Source organism: Xiphophorus couchianus, chromosome 5, assembly GCF_001444195.1.
Source record: "Xiphophorus couchianus chromosome 5, X_couchianus-1.0, whole genome shotgun sequence".
In the NCBI taxonomy this organism is placed as follows: domain Eukaryota; kingdom Metazoa; phylum Chordata; class Actinopteri; order Cyprinodontiformes; family Poeciliidae; genus Xiphophorus; species Xiphophorus couchianus.
The window spans coordinates 21,204,532-21,230,760 of record NC_040232.1 but is presented as its reverse complement, the minus strand read 5'-3'; the positions used below and the strand labels follow the sequence as shown (position 1 = coordinate 21,230,760).

General features: G+C 37.7%; 2 long non-coding RNA genes across 2 annotated transcripts; one reads left to right on the top strand and one right to left on the bottom strand.

Annotated features, from left to right (window-relative positions):
• The first annotated feature begins 413 nt into the window (after nt 1–413).
• On the top strand, nt 414–1,586 carry LOC114145218 (uncharacterized). Its single transcript, XR_003595634.1, has 2 exons — nt 414–946; nt 1,209–1,586. It is a non-coding gene; the product is annotated as an uncharacterized LOC114145218 (long non-coding RNA).
• Nucleotides 1,587–12,772: 11,186 nt separating this feature from the next.
• Nucleotides 12,773–24,976, bottom strand: LOC114145220 (uncharacterized). Its single transcript, XR_003595637.1, has 3 exons — nt 24,947–24,976; nt 24,500–24,502; nt 12,773–12,946 (listed from the first exon to the last, which is right to left on the bottom strand). It is a non-coding gene; the product is annotated as an uncharacterized LOC114145220 (long non-coding RNA).
• Nucleotides 24,977–26,229: the final 1,253 nt, after the last annotated feature.

Genomic DNA, 26,229 nt, shown 5'->3' with positions numbered 1-26,229 from the left:
GCAGCCTAATACAGTCCACTACTAACAGCTGCTGTACTAGAAGTACATGGCCCAATGAGTTTTAATACTCTCCTTTAATTTATTTTTATTTTATCTGGGTGTGTGGGGTTTTGGCCTGTCTGGGGAACAGTGGACTCAGCCGTCACGTTAAAGGAATCTTTTCCACATTTGACCGTTTTATTTTTTTTTTTTTAGTGCTGGAAAAATCTAAGGCCTGTTTGTCATTTTGACAGATTATAATTTACACTCTTGACTGTACTTGACTATACTTGGTGGAGATGTGCAGATATTTTCAACTTTACACACAGAGGTAACTAAATCAATCAATAAAAATAAAAATCCTTTATGATTATTATATCTGGTTTCGGTTCAGAAGTGTATTTCAAACTTTGTTCTACATGTGTTGTATGCTTGTGTAACCCAGGTTAATATAGCCTCATTAAAAATAAGCCTTTCCATAGAAACTAGCTATAAAATGCATAAATAGGAAATAAATAAAAAGAGAATAAATAGGTCCTAAAATAGTTAAAAATATAAAAAGTAATAATTACAAACATTAAGAATGCTGTATTTCATGTTATGATATTTTATTTGGTTAAAAATTTGTATAAAACAGAGTATTATTTTGTCAGCAGCTAAAACCGTCAAGTTGAGTAAAATCTCTTATTCTGAAGGGTCACATTGATGTGTAGCCCATGTGACTTGCTCCAGCCAACCGGGTTGCTACATTCTCTGGCGCTCGAAGAAGAAGCAGAAAGAGCGAAGAAGAAGGAGAGAGAACGAAGAAGCAAAGAGTTGTGCTGTGAAAGAGAGAGAGATAAGAGAAAATAGACGATTAAAAAGTCTACCTGCTGACTGGAAACCTTTTTTATTCTTCGGAGGAGGAGCTTTCCGCATTTTTTTACTGACTGCGTTCGGAGTGTTATATGTTACAGAACTGGACTTGGTGAGTTAAAAAGTGTATTTTATTTTCTGTGAAGGATGTATTTGTAAGACAATTTTATTTCATTGAAACGGAAAGCTAGAGTAGCACATTTATGTTGTTTTATGTTCAAAAACCGTGGAAGAAACGGATGAGCTGGTGTGGGTGAAGCATGTTTCCTCCACACACACGATGTTCAGCCGCCAAATCGGCGAGTATCTTATTTTATTCAGTGCAAAGTAAAGCTAAAAGAACTTTTGTTATGCTTTGTTGGTTATTAAACCAGGCCTTTTAAGGTTCTGCTGGAAATTGGACCGGGAAATTCGGAGTCGATTGCTGAGTTGGATTCCGCTAGTGAGAAACAAGATGGCGAGCCGTAACCCAGGAGCTACGCCCTCTGCTGGACATTGCAATTCATCCAAACTGGTATGACCTGCCCATGTTTTCCTGCTGAAATAGCACGGGATTCAGAGAAACGGGATTAACCCTTCAGGATCATCAGAAAGAAAAGACACTGATTTGAAGCACAAGTTATTCGGTCTTTTGCAGGATTGTTTTTGTTGTGTTTTATTGTTTTTTCTTTTCTCGAACCACATTCAATATCCATTGTTAGTGTTTAATGTGAAATTGTCTGTTGGTTATAATAGAAACAAGAAATGGTTAAAACAGAAAATTAAAAAACCATAACTTCTTAAAAGAACTCTAAATAATTAAAATTAGATTTAAAAGATTAAAACAACCAAACTGTAAATTAAATAGATTAACAGTATCAACTTGAACTTATATGGAACTATAACCTAGGTTAAAATAAATAGTATCCTTTAATACCTAACATTAGGTTTAAAATTTCAAGCAGGGATAAATACAATATTCTGAAAGAAACAGGGAAACTATTTTGGATTTAATTTTGTGTCATTGTACGTCACTTGTTTGGAATATTGTTGTTTCTTTTCTTTTCAACAAATAAGCCGGCGGTTTAAACTTATTTTCTGGTCTGTGGTCATTAATACACTTGCACATTTCTCTACTCCCGTAGCCGAACCTAGCACTGGTCTGATTGTCTGTTCTATAAACTGTAAACACATCGTGAGTGTTACACTTATAAAAATCACCAGTTCAGCCAGAGAAAACTAAAGATGATGCTATGTTGTGTTAACCTATTTATAATCTAAGTAGAGGAGGAGGCAGTTTACCTTGTTAAGGACAGCAAGGAAGGTGCATAACTATAACAAGCGCAGTGCTATACAACAAAATTGGCTTGTGATCTTTTCAATCGCACATCCCAGAAAATTTGCACCTGAGATGTTAAACGGAATGTTAGGTATTGTTTTTTTAATTTTTTTTTTGTCCTTTTGGGGTTTTCTTTTCCTTTTTGTTCGTCTGTGGTTCCGTTGGTTGTCCACCTGATAGTGCCAGAGGCTTCCTCCCGGGCAGGGCGTTACCTGTGGTTCAGCACATCTGTTGGTCAACATCTAATCATCCTGAGGTTTAAGAGGAGCGGACTGACTGCACTTCTTTGCCTGAGTGTTTGCCAGTGATGGTGTTCCTAGCGACGCTGTGTGAGCTCCTTGTAAAGATCTCGTTCTGGCCCTTTGGATAACCCATCCTCGTGACGCCGTGGTGAATACCCACTGGTTGCCCGAGTCCCACTTCCATTTCCTCAGTTGGATCTCAAGCCGTACCCGGACCTGCCAGTTAACAGTAGGACCGCTCCTCTGCCTCCCTCCACGCCTGAACCTACCTGTCCGTCCTCCACCGCAGCCTCCACGTAGCAACCTGGAACCACCCCCCATCAAGCCGTACTCTGGAATCCAGATCACCTCCCAGGACCTGCAAAATAGGAGACTAACCCCTAGCCCACAGCCTACCCTCTCCCGCAGTCATTATTCGACATCACAAGTAAGACTGTTCCAGTATACCCATGTAGCTCTCATTTCCTACAACCTTGAACTCAACATTGAATCTGTTATCCTTCAGTGCGCCAGCGACTCCGTGATCCTGCCCCTCTCCTGGAAAGACCCTCATCCATCTTATTTTGCTCAATTGTATTCAATAAACATTATACTACTGATTCCTTTACTCCTGTGGTGTTCTGCATGTGGGTTAAAAAACTAGATCCAAACATGACACGGAAGAAGTAACACTGGTTACTTAAATGGTGGTATAAAAACAAAAGCAGTGAAATCTTACTTAAAGTGTTTGGTTTACTATCCTCCAATTATATTTGATTAGTCTGTTGGATGGGGCTCAGACATAATTAGATCTTTTTAGGCCCAATCTAAAATCTAGAGCAGATTGATATAATTTACAAATTGACTGTTAAAAATACTATGTGATGGATATTTTTGGTTGCCATCAGTGAAAGTGACGGACAACCAAAAAGTCTAGTGCAACTTCTGAGTGGATTAGAGCTGTAGCTTTACAACAGTGCTGTGTCATGGAATTTTAATTCACATGTTTGTGGTCTGGTTAGTCGTGATCGGCATGGTGTGGGATGACGGGAAGGCAAGAATGATTTTTAAGGAGGACCTGGTCCTTCTGAAACAAAGCAGGATCTGTCTTCACCCTCAACACAAAGATGAGCAAGTTTCCACAGCAGTCTGAGCTGTAACTGAGTATTTCCTGTTTCCTGTTTATGATGTTCATAGTGCAGATCTTAAGATGTAGTCTTGACATCTGATTTGGTTTTTCAGATCTTAGGGTCTTGTCTTATTCAATCTATGTGTGATATTGGTTTGACAACATGTACTGCAGTAGTTCACAGATGAGTATGATTTTCTGGTGGAAAACCACGACCTTTGTCTTTGCAGTCTTTGCTTCAACTATCTTTGTGTTTTGATCACAAGTAATGTCACAATGAAGCTGGAGAAGGTTGGAAGGATTTGGGCAGGTTTGTAATGACGTAAGGGCGGAACCAAAAAAACAAGCACATCAATCAGTGTCACAGCTAAATTCCAATTTTCATCCAGAGAATGGAGAAGAAAAGAGTGATCAAAGTTTCCGGACACATACAACTGAAACTCATTAAATGGAATAAAGTTTTATATTCCTCATAGTCCTCAGAAATGTGCTGAAGCATGTTGCTAAGCAGAAGGGTAACTTAATTTTTCACCTAACCTCAGCACCTGAACTTGTATAAGTACAAAATAATAAATGGATATTTTAATTCATATAAGCCACTTTTGATTATTAGGATTATATAACATTCAATTCTAAAAATGATGTTCATAACACACTTTAAATTGATAAAATTTACATCTATTCATCTGTATTCAACTCATTAAAATCTTTTATGATGGGCAACAAAGACAGCCACCACAAAGGGAGATTTTCCTTCAAAGTTAAATGTTCGTATGCATAAAGAAAGAACTACAGAAGGGTTTGGAATGGATAAAATGCATTTATTTATCTGGGTAAGCCATCTTTTTACCATTTTCTTTATTACACACTTTGTGCTCTATCTTGGGGCCCCAGGCACTCCCAGTCCGCAAAGCTTTTGTATGATAAAGAAAGGGATGACTTTGGTAAATCTCCCCCACAAATCTTGTATACCTCTGGCTCCCACAGTGTGCTGCAGATCATGAATAATGCAAAGTGTTTCTCAGCTTCCCATCTTGTTCGCATATGACCTATAGCCAAAATGATTATGCAGATTTAGAGAAATATATAAATAATCAGATGTTATAAATGGTGACCTGAGGCACAGGAGATTAGTGTGCATTTATCAGTCAGTGGGGAACACAATGAAGGCAGTAGATCCTCCTGTTAGTTTTTTTTTTTTCATTCTTTAGCAAAAGCGATTGGCCTGAATTAACAGACTAATGTGGTAGCTGCTGTTTGCATAGACCTTTAAAATGTAATTATTTTCAGCTTTGCAAATGGGTGATGGAAACAAAGCCTTCAGCTCATGGATTATGTTGCCTTCTAACGTAAAACATCAGATGCAGCCGGACTATTCTGCCACTGTAAACTTACAGTGGTTTCTTAAATCCCACTTTGATATTTATAGCTCCAGTCAGGAGTTAACATTCACTAAATATGGTGACAAATATATACAATTTGCATTGGGACAACTTTTTCCAGACATACTTTCAACTTCAGTGAAATAAAAACAAGAATTGGATTGGCAAATGTTATATTATTGTAGATATTTTCATCTCTACTCACTGTATTCACAGGCACCTTTCAGCTGGTGATCTTTACCTCCCTGATCTTCATTTATGTCCCTTGATGTTGAATGGCTCATGCTCTTGAAAAGCTATTAAAAAACCTTCAGCGCCATGAATCCTCCAACTACTTCCTGTCATCTTCTTTGTGGTTTGCGCCAGTGGCAACAGCCGGTTGTTGATTATATGACTCATGGGTTGCAAAAAATGTGTTTGCAGTGCAGTTTTGCGAAATAATTTTGATACGCCCCCCCCAAAAAATGCATCTCATTATCCTAGGGCTAAAACTTTTCATGGAAAAATATGTTTGTTTGTTTTTCAAAACTGGCATGTTTCCATTAAGCAAATTTACTTTCGAAATGTCAAAGTGCACATTTATACGGTCAATGGACACAAAGCAACTCAGTCACCTCATAAAATTATTTGAATCAAATTAAGGAGTACATCCATACAATGCACTTTCCTGTGTGTGGTTAACTTAGTCCTTATTTAATTTGATATACATTCTGCATCAAAACTGGTAGTTAGCTGCTTTTCAGATTTGGGATCATTTGAGCACTTTTTTTTATTTTTGATGTTAAATTTTACCATTAACAGTGATCAGAGTAAAGGCTAAATCTCCAGGCACTTAATGTTCACATTGTAATGTAAACATTTTGAAATTTGAATTTAAACTTAAATCAAATAAATCAGATTCAGGCAAATGCTTTGCACCCTAAAACTCTACTGACCTTAAAGTGTTTTTTACTTCCTCTGTGGACACTTCAGAATGATTATTAGCATGAACTGTTTTTCTTTCTCATAAAGAATAATATTGTTCAAAATAGAATATATTCTCAGCGTAGTCCAAATGGCTCTGTGCTCAGCTGAGGGAATAAGCATCACAATGTCCAAATAAATTGTTCCAACTGACTGACGCAAACCAATGTGGTTCTAAACAGACCAAACTAACAGAAATCCTGTTGTTAACCAGATATCTGGCTGCTGGTTGGCTTGGCCAGGTAACAACACTGTTGAACAGAGAGGTTTGGTTTAGGCCACATAAGCATCCAGGTAAACACTGTTCAAAACATTCTTTTCATAATTCTTTGCTCTGTGTGTTGGGCTTAGTTTCACCAGTGGCCTGGGATATATTTTATATTGGGAAATACACCAAAATAGCGGCAGCTGTGGTTGCCAGATATTTACCATAAATACTGGCAACCAAAACTCTTACCAGTTTTTTACCAGTATGGTAAAATACTGGCAGTTTTGGTTGCCAGAATTTTACCATATTTTAGAAATACGGTAGCATTTTACGGTAGCTGCTAGCATTTTATCAATCAATCAATCAATCAATCAAATTTTATTTGTACAGCACATTTCAGCAGCAAGACATTTCAAAGTGCTTTACATCACTACAAACACAGAAACACAATGAAACATAGAATCAATAATCAAAACACAGCATTAAGTCAAGTTCCATCAATAAATTTGTAATTGATTACATTTCAAATACAATTCTAAACAGGTGGGTTTTTAGTTGAGATTTAAAAGAAGTCAGTGTTTCAGCTGTTTTACAGTTTTCTGGAAGTTTGTTCCAAATTTGTGGTGCATAGATGCTGAAAGCTGCTTCTCCTCATTTGGTTCTGGTTCTGGGGATGCAGAGCAGACCAGAACCGGAAGACCTGAGAGGTCTGGAAGGTTGATACAACAACAGCAGATCTTTAATGTATTGTGGTGCTGAGCCATTCAGTGATTTGTAAACTAATATAAAAAATAAAAAATTACTAATAATAGTATTTTAAAGTCTATTCTTTGAGCTACAGGGAGCCAGTGTAGGGACTTTAAAACTGGTGTTATGTGCTCTATCTTCCTGGTAATTTTACCGTAAATTAGAGCTATTTTTTTTTACAGTGTACACACCACAATAATTAAAAATCTATGACGCTCCTTTGACAACAACAACAATTACAGCTGATTTCATTATTACAAAATATCAAAAATCTCATCAGTATTCAAAGAGATTGACCTTATTAGAACCTTACTGGCAGAGTGCAGTAGAGCTCCGTGAGAGTGTTTATGCTCCCAAGAGGAAATTTCACTATCCGTCTATCATGTTAAAATCAATAAGCCGTTGCAGCATCAGTGTTGACATAGTGTCTAATTATCATAAACTATGGAGATGACTGGAGATACAGCTGAAAGTCATCTTTTGCATTGTCTATCTGCAAATGAGACTTGTCAAACAGGATGGAGCGCTTCTTCTGTCTTTATCTCACTCACAAGGACAGCTTTTATAAATGTCTTATATTCTAATACTTTTACTTTCACTCTTCTCCTTAGTCTGCTGTTAGGCTGCTTCTTTATTTGCAATATTTGTTACTATATCTAAAAACCCACCTACTAAACAGATGTGACAATATGAAAATGTAATATCACAATCATTGTGAGCAAATCTATTCCGGTTATCAATATCATTTCAGCTCTGATAAAATGTGTTGAAAGTAAGCAAAAAGCATTCCCACATACAGATACTGTTACTGCTACCCGAAGGGTGAAGCAGCAACATTAAGCACTTTAGCATCCAAAATGTCATCAAATGGATGAATATATCACAGTACAATAACTTCTAGGTTTGCTCAATTTGCATATCAACTGTTTTAGACAATGTAGGGGGAAAGTATTCACTGATATGCTGTTAGTTGATTTAAAAAAACCCTCTGCTTTACTCTCACTTCCTTCTGCTTGTGTCTGAAGGATCTGGCTGACATTGTTTGCTGGAGAATCAAGCAAAGGAAAACCTCTGGCATTAAGGTGGTAAAACGGTTTAATCACACATTTAAGGAAATGCAATGAAGCTGTTTTTGTTTCTTCCTCCAGTTAATTTTCTGATCTCTGATCTGGAGGACATTCAACATTCAGCATAAGATCTCTGATCTTATGCTGAATGTTGAAGAGTCCATTAATATTTAAACAGCCTATTTTATAGCCTCCCAGGCAGCACACCTATAGCACCAACACCTGGCTCTAACTTTAGGCTCAGTGTTTTCTACAGACACACACTTTCTATATTTGGATGTGGAATTGAGTGTCTTTAAGCTGGTCAGGCATTCTTACTTTGAATTTTTTTTACTAGCCTTTTGAAATTGTGCTCTAAGCCCTCCCTGAGGCCTAAGAGAAGGCAGACATAAACTAGTTAATCAGTATATTTAAATATAAAATTAGACCATTGGGGGTAGGGGGTGCCGGGAGAGCATGCAATGAAACAGAGGAATCCACAATCACAACTGGAAACTTAAATGTGGAGGCAGGGGTGGAAATGACAAACAAAGCAGATGAGTTAATTTTATTATTTATTATTCCTTTATTTAACCAGGTAAACCCCGTTGAGATCTAGATTTCATTTTCAAGAGGGAATATATGGGCCAGTTGTGGCAGAAGAACAGCAGGGGAACAGAGAGGGAGACTAAATGAGGAGGGGGCTTAACTAAGACTCAAAAAATCTACAAACCAACAGAGAAAACTAACAAATTTGAAATAAAGACAATGAAATGCAGGAAAAACACAAAAATAAACTAGGAAGCTAAACAAAGGAATAAACTAGTATGGCAAAATATGAATGAAGTATGGCAAGACCTTTCTGGCAATAACAAACCCAGAAATAATTAAAACTCATGTGGAGTGTGACACTGAGTTCATGGAAACTTGTTGTCAAAAAGCTGCAAACTAAATTGACTCAGCATCGTGCATTTCCATTGTTATGCTGATGATATTCAGTTACACTTATCCATAAATCCTGATGAATCATATCAAAAAGTATGGTAAATTACAAGTGTGTCATGAAGACATTAAAACCTGAATGACAGTAAGCTTTCTCTTTTTAAATTCTGACAAGACAGATGTTTTCATCCTTGGACTATGAACTCTAAAAAGGAAAGTCCTTAGTCAATCACTTGATCTGGGTGGCATTAAATCTTTAGTAAAGAACCTCTGGTTTTTTTTTCATCAAATTTTAAACAGATTCCTAATATATATATATTTTTTTCATCTCTATAATGCTACCAGAATTAGAAATATCCTGTCCAGGAATGATCATGGAAACATAAGAATGGAATCATCACAATTCTCCTTAACAAAACTAGGGAATGGAAAAATTGGTGAAATTCCAGCTGGATAAGGCCCATAACTCCTAGGGACTTGGTGAAGTATTTGAAAGAAAATAGGCTGCCCTTCCATCAATGTACTGCTGGGCCAAAGACCCCCTTCATTTCAGGCTGAGGCCCAGTCTAGGCAACAGTGCATGTGAAGCACAGCTTCACAGGCCAACATTTAAAATTCTATTAAACTGGGCCTAAGTCCTGAGAATGCTGAAGTCTAGGTCAAAATGTAAAAATTTCCATATTTTTGCTCCAGACTTTAGTCTAGTAAAAACCAGGCCCTTGTTCTATGCTTTGCTTTGTCCAGATGGTGTGGACCCTTGGCTATTGTGAAACGATTGCTTCCTGAAGGCCTGGACTTCGTAAAGTTTGAAACTTTACCCAATTGTAATGTCATATGTAATGACACTATCAAGCTTACTCAAAATTGCCTGCTCTGTAAACAGCCATCCTCCACTGAGAAGAGAGAAGTGCTGAGTCGAACAATTTAGGAGCGTGACCAAGATGGATGAACGGCTTCCTTCACTTCTTCCGTTGCCATTCCCAAAACTGCAGGCAGACTACAATTTTAAAACAGAACAAAAAATCGACATCACAACTCCTCTTTCTGTTCACTGAGTGGCCTGGTAGAAAATCTACTGGAGGAATCAAAGTGACTGGGAGAATGTCCAGACTGTGCTTTGAATCAATTTGAATCGAGGGCATTGCACATCAATGCAGTGACCAGGCTATATAGACTGTGGCGTTCAAATAATTTTAGTGGTTTAAAGGTGTAGCAGGACTATCATCATTTTGAGTACATTTGAGACCATTCAGTTGGTGAGGATGTGTTAGGTGCAGTTTAATCACCAGGCATCATTTAGCATAATGCTAAATGAATATGCCAAGGATATTTTTAAAAAGTCCAACAGCGAACAACTCTCTGTGATCTTTGGAAAAAACATATAATCAAAATCATTTTCAAAGTTTCCCCCCAAAGATTTGGTGTTTTTTGCAAGATAGGGTTAGGGCATGTGTTAGAAATGCAGTTTTTAAAATAAATGAAAGTCAGTATAAAATCCTAATATGGGTAGAAATTCAAGCTTATGTGTGTGTGGGTACTTGGATAAAACGCCTGATAGGAGAGTGCTAGATCAGAGATAAATGACTTCATTAAAGTGTAAGTCTCAGAAGCTGGAGTGAGCCACGTCTCCTCCCTCTGTGCCATCACAGATTATGAACTCCATAAATCAATACATTTCTGTAAAAGGATAGCTCTCGTTCTCCAGCTACATTCAGCCTCCAACACTGGGGCTGACACAGCTAAGGGCTTTCATATACTGTCATTATTTCTGCTTTGAGAGGACACTGCAGTGGCAGGGGGAATATGGTGATAGTGTCAAGTTTCCTTTTTCTCATGATGGTGGAGAAAATGTGCAATTACAATGCTGCACCCTTTAAGACCAACCTCTATCCCGAAAAGTCCTTCACTTTTAAATATCTCAGTATTGAATTTTTGGGGTTAATATGGGAGACTCATAACAAGAGGAATAGAAAGTGATCAAGTTTGCTTATTACCGACTAAACGGCATCAACAGACAATTATGGGTAATTTCACAGATCAAGCAGATTTTCCCAGATGCAGATGAAGGATGGAATTGGATGCAAAGTTTTCACAATTAAAATGATGATTCTCACAGAGATTATCAACTGCAGGATACATAAAGCTAAATGAGACATCATATGATAATAGCTTGATGTCTTAAACAAAAACATTAGAGATAAATTATCTACAAAATGATGGTGGTGTGACTAGAATAGTGAATTAGCTTCTGAGGAAATTCAATCAGTCAGAATATCCACTGTTTTATCACATACATTTGGTCTCTGTATCATTTATCATAAAGTCCAGAGAGCTGGTGGAATGTATCTTGGGGCAGTGCAGAGGAACGAACCTCAGAGATCCCAAAGTTAATATCTAATTCTGGGTTTCCCAGTCACACCAGGCTTCTACCAAGATCATGGAACATTTGCAGATCTTGATGATGGAGAATGGAACAGGGTGTGAGCTCCACCACACTTGACCCACGGAAACTAGACCAAGGGACTTCTTATGAGAATTACTGTTCCATTTTTTTTTTTTTTTTTAGAAAATGAAATGGATTTGGAAGATTGGAAGATATGGTTTTCTTCAGTGACCCCTCCTGGACCTGGCTGTCCTAGGATAAAGTAAACAACATTAAACCCATGTCGAAGGTTGTGTTACCAGATTCTTTGTGATGTTGTTTAATAACTCTGGAAAATTTAAAAAATATATTTAGTTTTGTGGTCAAGAAACTTTCCTTATATTTACTTTCAGAAGTCACTGCGAGGCATATAAAGTCAAAGAGGCCTGGATGGTACACAAACTAGCAGAGGGCCGAGACAGAGAGATTGCCGACTGTGCTACTATTTTGGTTGAAAATGTTTAGATTAGGGCTGTAGCGATTCCTCAAACGATCTGAGTACCTCAATTATTAAAATTCCTAAATTCAAATGATCTGCCTTGAATCTTCATTAAATTACGTTTCATCATTTAGCGCACCGTATTCTGGCTGGGTGATTATTTGTGTTAAGCAGCGCTCTCACTTGAGCTGTTGACAAATTCTAAGTGTTAGTGCTAAGTTCGGTCTGGGCAATACAGGGTTATTTCATTGAGTTATGATAATGTCCTGGTTTTTATCGTTTCGGAGGACCAAGAAGCATTCTTAAAATGACTGGCGCAATGCTTGGAGTACAGCAGCCTTTACAGCGAACAGCAGGGAAGAGCTCTTTGGGTGCATTATACAAGAGCGCACAGTGGCACTGCATATCTGGCAGATGTGTTACTGTGTGTGACGGAGGAGCCAAATCCAGTCGTTCACATGGACATAAAGCTATAAATGGATGGGCAAAGTGAGAATTCATCTATTAAATTTACTGAAGACGAATGCATAAACTAAAATCATAAACTTAAAACTGGACATTTATTTTTACAAATGTCGGTGTGAACCTGGCTGTTTATCTTTAAATTGAATATTGTTAGAATCATTTTATGATCATTGTTACATTAGTAGTGTTACTAGGGTCATCTATTGGTTAAAGTGAACATGTATGTGAGACAGAGCTAACCTTTCTTTAAACCTTAAAACATGTTCTTTAAAGATGGTCTTCTGAGAGTTTGTCGTAAACCTGTGTTTGTTTATACTCTGTGCCCCCTACGTAGAGATTCCTTAGTCGTAAATCTACCTTTTTGTTATATGTTAGTTCCTGAGTGACTGCTGATCTTATCAGCACCAGCCCCCTTTCTTTTGTTTTGTGTTAATAAAAGGCAAGTTCTACTTCAGAACACATGGTGAGCTGTTCAGAGGAGCAGTTCGCTGTGTCTTCTCCTTTTGCAAAAGCTTGGTTGAAAACTCAAACGTTGTCTGTGGTTCTTTCTTTGTATTTTAGGTACACAAAAATACCTATCAAATATCATTTCAGATTATTATCACTGTTGCCTTGCAGCAAAAAGGTCCTGGGTTTGATTCCTGGGCCGAGGTCTTTCTGCATGGAGTTTGCATGTTCTCCCAGTACATGGTGGGTTCTCTCCGGGTACTGGCTTCCTCCCACAGTGACATGACTTCTAGGTTGATTGGTCTGTATAAATTTTCCCTAGGTGTGAGAGTGTGAGTGCATGGTTGTTTGTCCAGTCTGTCTCTGCGTTGCCCTGCTATGGACTGGTGACCTGTCCAGGGTGACCCCGCCTCTCGCCCGTAGGAGATAGGCACCAGCACCCCTGCTGACCCCAATTTGATAAGGGTGTAAGAAAATGGACGGATGGAAAATTTCAGATTTTTGTGTAATTTTTGTCCAGGTTAACTTAAAAAGTGACCTATTATTGTTACAGGTCTAAACTACACAAAAGTAATTATTAGAGATGCTCAAATATTGGGCCAATGTTGATGTCCAATAGTAATACTGCTGTTATGGCAGCATTTACCAGCATTTTATTTTATAAAATTTTTTATTAAATTACCCGATGAATCGTCAGAATAATCGGTAGAATACTCAAATACTAAAATAACGGTTTACAGCAGCTCTAGCTTAGATCGACAAGACACCATATTAACATTATTTCCAAGTACTTGGAATGACTATAGAAGAACCCATCCGGAACAATATGAAGAGCTGATCACATTCTGTTTGGTTAATAGGTGAGTTACCCAAATAGAATGGGTAACTCTGTTTTTTCGTTTAAAAACTAAAAACTCCAGTTTTTAAACTAAGGTGGAGCACCATGAATTAGAGCAACAGCCACAGAATCACTGCTGGACAAACACTTTAATCTGCCAGCATTTTTACAGTTTTGTCATTTCTTCTTCATGACATGGGTTCCGGTGTGCAGTAGAATTTTAGTGCATGTTTTAGGAGCACATAAATATTTTATTGACATGAGTCGTACAAAGTCCCTAACTGCTTATTTTACATCACTATAATTTCCCTCAGCCAAGAAAGTTTTAATCCTGTTTTAATAGACACAAATGAGTGAGAGAGGAGAGTTAGTGCATAAATATGCTAATATGCCGGCTAACCCCAACACTGACTTTTTAAAAAATCAGCATATAAAATATTCAGCCCACCACCTAATGGAAAGACAGTCAACACTCTTGATACAAGAGAAAACTCAGAAAATGGCTGCTTATCAATGAATAATTAGCTGATCGATAATATCAGTCTCTTTTAACTCATAACTCATAACTAACCAATAACTTGCATCCTAGGCAGGAGGATAGTGAATAAAGATTATTGAAATGAAAGCAGGTTGAGGACAAGACAGGGTGAGTCTTGGAGTAATTGAACCAAGGAGTATTTACAGTGGCGGTTTTCGATATTGGCGACATGGGCCACCGCCCAGGGCAGCATCTTGTGGCTGACTTCATGAGCACGCCCCACTCCAAAACTCCCCACCACACCCCCTGCTCTTACAAGTTGAGGATCTGAATTTCAACAGTAACTAATTACATGCCAGGGGAACCTTTGTTTGTGGGAGTGTAACTCCAGACTGCCGCCCCTCACCTCAACTGGATGACAAACGCTACACCTTGTGTTAATTGCTGCTGCGTTTTTTCTGTATTTTTACAGTGGTCAACCAAACACTCAAAATGCATTCAAACTGTACGGATGTTAAAGAAAGAGTCAGTCATAAAGTGATTTATAGACTCTTTTTTTTACGTTAAATACAGTCTCAATCTGCTGCTCTTAGCAGAGAAAGTGTATAATCGTGGGTTAATTTGCCCTTCCCAGTGTCGGACAGGCGGGTGGCCAGTAGAGGTGGGTCAGTTTTGTCCTGTGTATTGTCTTAATGCCAGGTTAAACTATGGAACAGATTGGTTTCCCCCACACTTGTAGACGTTATGTTATGTATTTTATTCAGGGTGATAACTAATTTAAAATAAATAAGTGTTAAGGAAAAGTATTTTGCAAAGCATGTTCATGTCTAAGGTTAATTATTTAAATTAAGGTTTGTAGATTATTTTGTTTATGCCCAGAGTGAAAGTAAAACCAAGATTTAAGTGCTGAAGTCCTTAAACATTACAATTTAGTATATTGTTAATACTGAGTATAGTCTGAGTATACTGTCATTTACACTGTGTCAGCATAGTAGTTTATATTCAAAATTTGATTAATATTTAAGGGGGCGGTGGGGAAGGAGTGGTGGTTTGCCCAGGGCTAGGACTGCCTAATAAATGTCAATACAAATCTTACCATTAACTTATAAATTGCATTTTCTCATTCACAATTTATCTATTATTAAAGGTTTCACAACCTCAAGTAACAAACTTGGTTTTATATTCTGCTAAGTGTAGAATACTATGCTTGAAGTATTTCCATTTCTAAGCTAAATCAGATTAAAAAAACTCAAGATAGTGATAAATTAGGTGGAATCACTTTTGAACCATTTTTCAATCAGAAGCCAACTTCAGCTTCTGATTAGAAAACTGAAACTGAAGCTGGTTGTGTTTGTGATGTGGTAGGGAATATAAAACTCACACCTCTGCACCAACACACTGAGAAGATTTCAGAATCCAACATTATCAGCAACATATAATGGCCGTCCAGCTCATTGCAGGATTAGGAGCCTCTGTTTTATTGCGTGGAGGTCATCTCTGGTAATCTTCTTCCGCTTTGTCAGTTTGCTGGAAGGCTGGCTGCTGCCACTTCCTGTTCCCATGAACAAATAGCTTGAACTTTTATTTGTGTTGGTTTTTCAGATGTTTTATCAAATGACTTGTATTGAAAGTGCTAGGTTATGTTACTCCTCTTGAGAACTTTGCTGAGCATAAATTGGAGTCAGCATTTCCTTTTATCACCTTTGTTCACCTGGAAATACCTCCACACTGCTGACACAGCTCCTCCTCCAAAAACCGGCTGGCTAAAAGTCACGCTGCCGGTGAGTGGTTTGTTCAACTGGATCACCGTACGTAGTCGTCTTCTCTTTTTTATGTGGCTTATAGCATCTCTGGGTTAGAAAGTAAATGCTGTCTGTTAGAGGAAACAAACTCCCATCATGCGTCGGGTCCAGTAATATCCTAAATAATAATTATTCAAGTAAATTCAAAAATACTTAATTGATCCCAAACTAAAATTAAATAATTAAAGTACACACACACTGTGTCAGACAAATACCTAATGCTGATATCAGCAACAGTGAAACCCTCTTTATTTTCAGGAGTCCCAGCAAATGTGGCCAGCTCTGTTAAAAAACCTGAAAGGCTTTCAGTACCATTTGTTCAAAGGGAAGCTTGGATCTAGTTAAACGATTCCTACTCTGCAGCAAGTTAACCCATAAAGACGTCCAACACAGGCAGGTCTCAGACTGCTGCTGGAAACTGAGAGCTGAAGTGATTGGTCACAAAACAGACCTTTTGACTTATTGACAGCTGACTGGAGGGCAAAGACAGACACTTGTGAATGACTCACAGTGGTTGAAGGGATTAAAGGTCCTAACAAAGTGTCAGCGTCATGAAGTGTGAGCAGGTTGCCATTGACTGTATTTCAGGGCAGAACATCCATCATGCCAAAAGCAGACAGGATGAAATCTGTTCTTTAGTGATTGTTATTGGCATGTTGTGGTAAACTGAGGCATGGCTCACATCCAAACACAACTCCTGGAACATCATCCATGTCTCTGTCTTCTTTGTGCTTTGGAATGTAAAAATAAACAATAAAAACACCCAGACAGAAAAAAAAAGTCATGCATCAAGTTTTTGATAGATTTCTGCTATGTTAGCTGGTTGTTTACTGAATCTAAAGGGACTTAGTGAGAAAAATCAATAGCAAGACTTAAAAAAATTGCAGATATCCCTTGAGATGCGAGTTCAGAATGTAATTTAGCAAAGGCAAATTCATTTAGTAATGCTGCACTTCATACTCTGAAACCCTGAGAGGAAGCCAAGCGCTCCTCTCCCTAAACTCTGTTCCTTCGGGCCTCCGGCGTGCAGCGAGCACTTCACCCGTAGCTGTCCGCTGATCGAACACAAACTTGTGTGTAATTGTATAGAGCTCCTCTCTCGACCTTCTCTGTCAGGAGAGAAATAGGGGCCATCATTCATCCTTGCCATTACCAGCCTGCCTGCCGTGAATAATGCAATTTGTATCCTCTATGGAGTGCATCCAGAACAACAGACATTCCAATAAACAAACAGCAGATCGCAGTAGAAATCCACTTACAGGGACCAGCCTGGCAACCGGCAGCGCCATTAGAAGCCAGCTCAGGTCCCATCATTTCAGCCCGATGGATCCCTACCTTATCTGTTTTAGTGGAGGCCTATGATAATGAGCCTGCCAGCTTCGTTCTGCTGAAGTGCTGGAACACACACATAAAGTCATAGGCCCAGACAGAAGCACACACATGCACACAGTTGCCTCAGTAGAGAGTTGTGGGACCTCAAAGTGGAGGTAAAGGTCACTCTGTAACCTTTTGTGAGAACTAACAGCACTGAGTGAGGACTCAAATGGATCAGTAAAGCAGAGGCTGACGTGAATGTGTGTTTGTGGGAGCTGATGGATGGGAAGAGCCAGGATATTAGATGCATGCAGCTTATAATTGGAGTAGATGAGGTGTTGTTAGGGAGATTGATGTCACATGCTGTGTAATTGAGTTTTTAATTAACTTCTTAAATTGTACACGTAAGACTTGCTTTTCATTTATTGATGTTCCTGTTGTGTCATCCTCATCTTTAAGGTTCATTTAAGTTTTTATTATTAATTTTTTTTATCAAGCAAAAGTTTCAGAAGTGCAGCAGTCAGAATAACTGAAGTTAATTCAATCTTATTCATAACTCTTTGACTGATTACCATTGTCATGGTGTGGAGGCTTGACTGCTGGGCTGCCTGACTCGTCCTGAGCTGAAGGTTTCTACTGGTGGGCGTGGCCAAGCAGATGGCACCACTCACATCTCAGAGCAGTCGCCTCATCAGCCTGTAAAGAATGTTAACTGCTTTCCCTGGCTTCTTCTAAGATCTTGTTCATATGGATGTCCAGAAAGGCAGGACATTTTTTTAAGATTTATCTTTTAAGTCTGACCATCCATCCATCCATCCATCCATCCATCCATCCATCCATTCATTTTCTTACACCCTTGTCCCTAGTGGGGTCAGGAAGGGTGCTGGTGCCTATCTTTAGCGAACATTTCAGGTGAGAGGCAACAAACTTTCACCTTCTGATAAGTCAAGGGAAAAAGACCCACAACAGACTGCCTTTCATATAAATATATGCTATCCAAACCCGACACTCTTCAGGAAATTTAAAAGGAGGTGAGACGTTATCTTTTGCTCCTGAGAATCTACAGATGTGTCAGTTTATGCAATACTTACTGAGAGTGAACACTCCAGAGGTTTGTAACTCAGAGATACATCAGCAGTTAGGAGACATAAATAAAAGCTCAAAAGAAATTGTGCACAGCTGGCTTGAACGTCTGAACCTGTAGAGTTTGGTTGTGGTGACACAGTACGCTCAAGTGTTGATAGTAACTAGTACCCAAGTCATATTGTGTAAAGGGATTTTATAATAATAATGAATATAGGTTAATCATTTAAACTGTGTTGTCCTATAATATTCATTTACGGTAGTAAAAAAAGACAAAGCTGTTTTGAGCTGGTGAATCATGATTATTCTAATCATTTAAATGTTGTATGGTATTACTGAAACAAAAAAGCCTGATGAGATTAATTGTTCCAATAATCTCTAAAGTAACTGATAATGATTGAATTTGTCTTGCCTTGCTGTCAGAAGAAGTCTGCATGTTTAGAAAAACATTGTTCTACCAGTCTCACAGATTTTTAACAAATGAGATGTATGACGATACATCTGCTATGACTTCTTTTCAATGAGCTTAAATGTACATACAAAGTTAGAAGATTGTTTGATTTTTTTGAAATTGAAATGTAAGACACTGTTGATGTGAGGAAGATGGGATGGGAGAGAGACAAGTAAACATAAATTAGTCTGTTTTATTGTTTAAAGCAGGGGTTTAAATTTATACCAATTGAATATGAAAATGAGGGTTACTGCCTGAGGGTGTGAAATATTTTTCTATAAAAGTTGCAATATGAATAAAGAACATGAGTTCGTTTCTTATTATGCCTGGGTCAAACTTTCCCTCTGAATCCAAGTCTCCTGCAAATGCTGCTGAAACATTTGTCAAATTTGAGGGCGTTCTTTGGCAACACTTTAATCTCAGCAGGCTTCTCTGTGTTTACACAGAAGGCATCATTAATTTTTATTGGTTCTTTTCTATTGAGTGAGCATTAATAAGCATTGAAAGACGCAGTGGTGGGTTCAACAAAATACAACTAGACCATCGTTGTGTAAAAGATGAATAAATGCCTGAGCCCAATCTCAACAGCTGAATACTACACTGATCGACAGTTTACTACAATATTTTTGCATTAAGGTTTTTGTCATTTTTATGTCATATGCCTAATGGTCAAATCAAAGATTAATCCATCAACCTGGGTCCAAAACAATAAATGTGCTCTATGGCTACAGATGGGGGAGCATGTGGGCACATTTTCTTTGTGAAGTTGTAACTTTTCAAACGTGTGGTACAAATATTCATACACAACCTTACAAAGCAGGTCAAACATAGTTCATATGTCTATATATTAAGTATTTGCTCACTCACTTTTTTGAATTAAAAGACAGATTATTTCACTATTTCATTAATGTTTACTGTTTTAGGTCGGTTAGAATAGCCAGAATTATTATTTGAATAATGAGACAAATTTTTAAGAACAATTATTTAAAAATTTAAAAAAGTTAATTTAAAAAAGTTAAATTATTTTACTTTAAAGCTATTTACGAAAGATCAGATAATGAAAGTTTTTCAAGTTTCTGATCTGTGTCCCAGAGATGAATGTGTTTTGGAGTGAAATGTGTGAATCAACCCAATAACAAAAGCAAGCAATCTTGTGAAGGTCCTGGCAGAAGAGCGTAATTATCCAGTGAAAAAGGTTTATTTAAAGATGTGGGCTGAAGGCCGCTCAGAGAGGAAGAAGCCATTACGCCAGAAGCAATGTAAGAAGACAGATTACAATTTGCAAATGCATTCAAGGGCAAAGAGCTAAACTTTCTGAAATCAGACAGGAAACAATGGACTGTTTTAAAATGGCCAGCAATGAGTCCTGATCTCAATTTAGACATGTGGTCTGATGAAGTTAAATTCAAAGCCAACATAAAGCAACATCTCAATACACCGACCACTAGATTCAAGCTTGACTGTGTCTTCCAAATGGACAATGACCACTAAATTATTTGGTTGGTAAAAAAATAGCTTATTGACAACAAAGACAATGTTTTGGAGTAGCCATCACAATGTCCTGAGCTCAGTCCCACTGGTGAAAAGGTGTGTGTGGGCAAAGAGACTAAAAACCCAGACCCAGGAGGGAGGGACCAACGTAAACACAAGATATTTCAAGTCATGCCATTTAAAGGCAAATCTGCCAAACACAAAGGAAATGGGTGGAGCTATTCTAGCATTACCAAGTAAAAATAAGACTGATTGGTTTAATATTAAAATGATCTTTACTGGTTTCAGGTAAAGATATTTGAGTGACTAATTCAAGCTTAACTAATCAGAGTAAGTTATTGTGACTGGACTCAGTATGGTCCCTACAGTAAGCTAACATTTCATATTTTTAAAATGTGCTTCTAAAACTCTGAATAATCTGAAACAATATTCTAGATGTCTAATGTTCTTTTGCACAAACAGCATTTAAGTCTGTTTAGAACCTAGAGGTTTAACCCTGCTGGGGCTTTTATGACTTTGTAAGTCAAATTGACTACTTAATCATTTTTCAGGGTGCGTAATTGTAAAGCTTGTATGTGCCTGCCTGACTGGTACAGACCTCTTTGTGTGCTTGTTCTGCTGTTTTCCATTTGCCTTTCTGCCTCCTCCCGGCTACAACAAAATAATCTCGCTTTCTCCTATAAAATGGCAGCATCTGTAATAAATATGAGAAAGTGGCCAAGGAGCAGTCAACAGGACACATGTGGTGTTGGAGGGGGTGTCAAGTCTTTATCCCAAAGCAATGACCAATTAGTGAGAGCATTATCTTCTCAAGTGAAGAGGCTTTTAGTCCTACTGACCATTCAGGAGACATTCCCAGACATGCTGCCTGGGAAGCAGAAACACAACAACACATAACACACCCAGACAGGAAGTAAAAGTAGAGCCATTTCATTTCCTTCATCAGACACAACATGATAGATTTGGAAGGAGCCAGAGCTGTGCCCTGAAGGACAAAGCCCCCAACATGACCTCATTGCCAACTGCCATTTAAAATTCACATCAACACTTTGCAGCTTATGGAGCAATAGCATTTCTTCTCCCCTTATCTGATTAATTTTTCCCAGGGTAGACTCAAGTAACTGTGTGGTGTGGGTGTTTGTGTCCATGTGTGCAACACCACCTTTTGCTTTTGGGTCTTTTTGGGACCTAGAGCATTTTTTTCTATTACTCTAGTCAATAAAAGAACAGATGGGACTTCTCCAGAGGGATATTTCTGTAATGTCCAGTCGCTTAACATCAAATAGGCTAAAGGAACAAAAAATGATGATCTAAAGATTTAATAGACCAAACATCAACACAGAATCTATTTAAGTTAGAATGATGCTGTCATTTTTTGGCATGCTACTACACATGTATGCCTGTTGTAAGGACAGAGTTGAAAAGCAAGAGGAGTCAGAAATATTAGAAGCTTTTTTTTTTATCTCTTAACCATTAAAAAAAAAGATGATTGCAGAGATTATAAAGGAGGTCAAATAAACAAAACTGAACTCAGGCAAACAAATATGACCAGACTGCACAAATATACATAGCTGACCTGACAAAGAACTGACATCAGGGAATACAGTCCTGCTCACCATTATTGGCACATCTTCATGTTTTGCATAACTGAGTGAATATCTTCAGAAATAAATGGAAATGTTCAAAATGTATATCAGCAAGATCTTTCAGTTGGATGTCCAAAGTAATTTAACAGAGGCAACTGTTATTTCAACATACACCATGTTCCAAATTATTATGCAAATTGGAGTGTCATAAAGATGACATTTTTTGTTGTGCTATTAAATTTATAGATGGTATTGTGTGTCAGGGCTTTTTGAATCACTATAATTAATTTCAGAGAGTTGGATTGATTAGTTTGTCTGGTGAGCTCAATTAAAGGAAATCTGCTTAAGAAGGATGTTCCACATTATCAAGCAACTCTGTGAAGATATTTTGACATCCTACAAAGAAATTGAAGCAGAAACTTTCCACAAACTCACAAGTTCAATGGATGCAAGAATTGTGCAGGTGATATCAAAGGGCTCCTATGTTAACATGTAACTCAGTCTGTTGAGATGTTTTTGATTGAAATAGCTTTTGATTTTAGTACATGTGAACACTTAATGCTGCACATTCAAAGAATGACCGTTTGCAGTTCTTAATAATCCATAAAATATTTAATAAATCTGCTGTGCATAATAATTTGGAACATTTTGCATTTTGAGTTCTTTATTTTTGAAAAAAATACTGTTCTCATGGGGAGCTTTGTTTAGTAAAAATTGATTTATACTGTAATAGTTCATGACTTGAAAATTATACTGACCATCATTTGCATTGACCATTTAAGAGACAAAATATCACTTGCATAATAATTTGGAACATGGTGTAGATATTTTAATTCCTAAGGATAAAACAGAAAACCAGCATGTGAAGTAATACTTGACACCCCTCCTTAATATTTGGTTGCACGCCCTTTGGCAGCAATGTCAGCCTCCAAAGGTTTCTTATCTGCATTTGTAAGTTTGTGAAGTGCTTCTTGCACTTCTCAGGTGGTATTTTCTCCCACACTTCCTTTGCAATACACTCAAGCTCTTGAACATTGCTGGGTTTCTTTCACCAAAGGAACCCAAAAGCATTTATTCAGCTCCGCCCAAAGATTTTCAATTAGATTGAGATCAGGACTCATTGCTGGCCATTTTAAAACAGTCCTGTCAACCATTCCTGCGTGCTTTTGGAGGTGTGCTTTGGGTCTTACCTTGCTGGAGTACTCATGGTCTTTGCCTCAAACCAAGCTTCCTTACACTGGACAAGATATTTCGCTCTAGAATTGGTTGATAATATTCTGATTTCATGATGCCTGTGATACGGCGAAGGCCTCCAGTATCAGATGCAGCAAAGCAACCCCACAGCATTAAGGATCCTCCATCATGCTTGACTGTTGATACGGTGTTCTTTCCTTTAAAGGCTTCATTGCGCAGTCTGTAAAAATACTGTTGGTGTGAATTAACAGAAAGCTCCACTTTTGTTTCATCTGTCCATTAAACATTGTCCCAGAAGGCTTGAGGTATGTCCAGGTTCTCTTTTGCGAAGATCAACCATTCTATTTAATGTCTTGTCTTTATCAACGTGGTCTTCCTTGACTTCTGCCCATAAAGCCCCATTTTGTTTAGTGTGTGGCATATGGTACTAGCTGAAACAATTACACTGGACTGCTCCAGGTTGGTCTTCAGGTCTTTAGATGAAGTCAAGTCTATGATCAGTCCCACCGCCGTCCATAATCCTTCTGTATTCAATAAACCTTCTACTGATTTATTCCTGCTGTAATTGTGCTTGCACTAGAGACAGAACCTCATGAAACAAATTTCTTCCTATAATATTATTTCCTGTTATGCCTCCTGTTCACCTCTCAACCTCTTCCTTATTATATTATTCCCTCACTAAAAACATATGTGGAGTGTTACCGAGTTTTTTTCATGCATGTTTGTGAAATCCTATTTTCCATGGTAAACATTTGGGTGCCTAAATACTTGCTCTCACCAAGCACTGCATCTTCCAAGCAGCAACCCCTTTGAGCTGCAATTTCCAAGACACATGGTTGTCCACTGGTTCTTCTGTCTTTTTCAGTTTTTCTGTTTCCCAGTTCTCACTTCATGTCCATGTCCTCCCTCAGTCATTCCAGTGGAAGTTTCTTTGTAAATTGTTGAAGGCTTTGCTATCTGAAAACTTTCTACACTGCTGTCCTACCCGTTATACAAACCATGGCAAGTATTTTCAGCTTTTCACCATCAAACATAAGAAGAAAAAAACATGTCTAATTACTTTTTGATAGTTTAATTTTTTTTAATCATTTTACACATATGGAGTTCTTAGTTCTTGCAGGTACAACATTGTTACCAATTCATCTATTTTAGTGATGCAATCATGCAATCCATTTATGCCGCTTAACATGTCCTTTGGCTCTGCATATAGTAATGTAAATGAACAATGTGAACACAGCACACCAAGATGTGATCTGACCTACATACTGGTATGGGGATGTTAGTCCAATGGACGTGACTGATTCATCCATTCAGTCACGCGTTACCTCCTGTAGGTCTGTGGGACTGAATATTGGACTACATGTCTTTTATAATTATACATCACTGCATTCAAATAGAAACAGAAGCAAGACGTGACAACTGAAACAGTTATGTGAATCATGCCATAGTGATGGAAAGATGCTTTTTTTTCATTTTATGTTGGACATTTTTCTGGATTCCTGGATTTAAACATTGTTTTTCCTATGAATAAATTGATAAATGGTTTACAGGGAGGCTCTATTGTTAAGTTGTCTCAATTTTATTGATGTGCTAAGTTGTTTAAGCAATGATTGGACCTGCACTGATTCTGCCGTTAATTGCTTTGGAACAATCAAATCAGCAAAAATATGACTTAATGTTTGGTATGCTGGATGTCAACCTACTCAAACAGTTTTTTGTGAAGAGCATATAAGTACATAAGTGAGACAGAGAGGGAGAAAGATAAACATGCATAGAAATAATAAACAGGGCTGCACAGTGGCGCAGTTGGTAGCACTGTTGCCTTGCAGCAAGAAGGTCCTGGGTTCGATTCCCAGCCCGGGGTCTTTCTGCATGGAGTTTGCATGTTCTCCCTGTGCATGCGTGGGTTCTCTCCGGGTACTCCAGCTTCCTCCCACAGTCCAAAAACATGACTGTTAGGTTAATTGGTCTCTCTAAATTCTCCCTAGGTGTGAGTGTGTGTGTGCATGGTTGTTTGTCCTGTATGTCTCTGTGTTGCCCTGCGACAGACTGGCGACCTGTCCAGGGTGACCCCACCTCTCGCCCGGAACGTAGCTGGAGATGGGCACCAGCAAACCTACCGACCCCATTAGGGACAAGGGTGAACAGAAAATGGATGGATGGATGGATGGATGGAAATAATAAACTGTTGATGTATAACAGTGGGTTAAGGTTCATATTTTCAAATGAAATACAATGTCTTGTACAGTTAGCGTGGTTGGATGTGCATCTATAATAAAAAAAGAAAAAGGATTCATCGTATTCCTTTGTGAACTTTACAAAAATCACTATTGAATGCATTCTCTTTACTAAGGGACCATGGCACACATTGAAAATGGGCCAAGAACAGCAGTCGCAATGTACATATTATTTTAAGGATGCAGTTCTCCACCAGCTGAGCTTCTACAAAGCAGTTTACTAGAAATGCACCGGTGCAAGTGCTTCTTTAAAAATAACCCTATTATATACAGCTGTTACATTTAACTCCCCCCGGACAGTTTAGCTTGTGTATGAACCATGCAAGATGGTTCATACTGTGGCACAAGTTATGTACAAAATAAACAAATTAACATTGAAAACTACAAATACCACTAAACAAAAAAATAAAAAATAATAATAAATATAAAAAACCAACAGTGTTAATCAAAACAGACAAACATATATAAACAATCTGAAACATTTAAAATTAATTTCAAATAATTGACTAAATTTACTTTAAATAATATGCAGTTTTAAATAGTTTAAAACATTTATTTTAAATAATTTACTATCCGTTACATCATGTAAAACTTGACAGTAAAATATATTGCAAGTAGAACTGTAATATATTGCAAAAAAATGCATAAGGAGTTGCCGCTTCTCTTATATTCAAAATTACAATATAAACTTTTACAGGCAACGTTTATTAAATATTGCACTATATAAATACTTTAATGTGTGTCTGCCAATGCAACATTATATTGTGGAATAGATTTTATATTGTATTACCCAACATATTTCAGTAATTTTGGAGTAAAATATCTTGTCATAAATTTCTAATATATGAAAAGTGGCAATTTCTTATATGTTATTTCAGATATTGCAATAATTGGCCATATATTTGTCAACATATTTTGACGTACAGTATAACATGTGACCTTTTATTAATTTCTGTTTCAATTGACTCAGAGATTACGTACCTCATATGATTGCTTTTTAACATATAAACATTGCAAAAATACATTATTAAGAATTACAGTATGCATCATGTAAACATTAGCAAGGTATGTAGTAAAAAGATAAAACAGCAAATCGACCAACACAATAGCTTAAGCAGTCAAATGTTTCATTTCCAATGAAGTCAGTATTTCATTTTCAGGAGTACACCAAAAAACAAAAAAACATTCCATT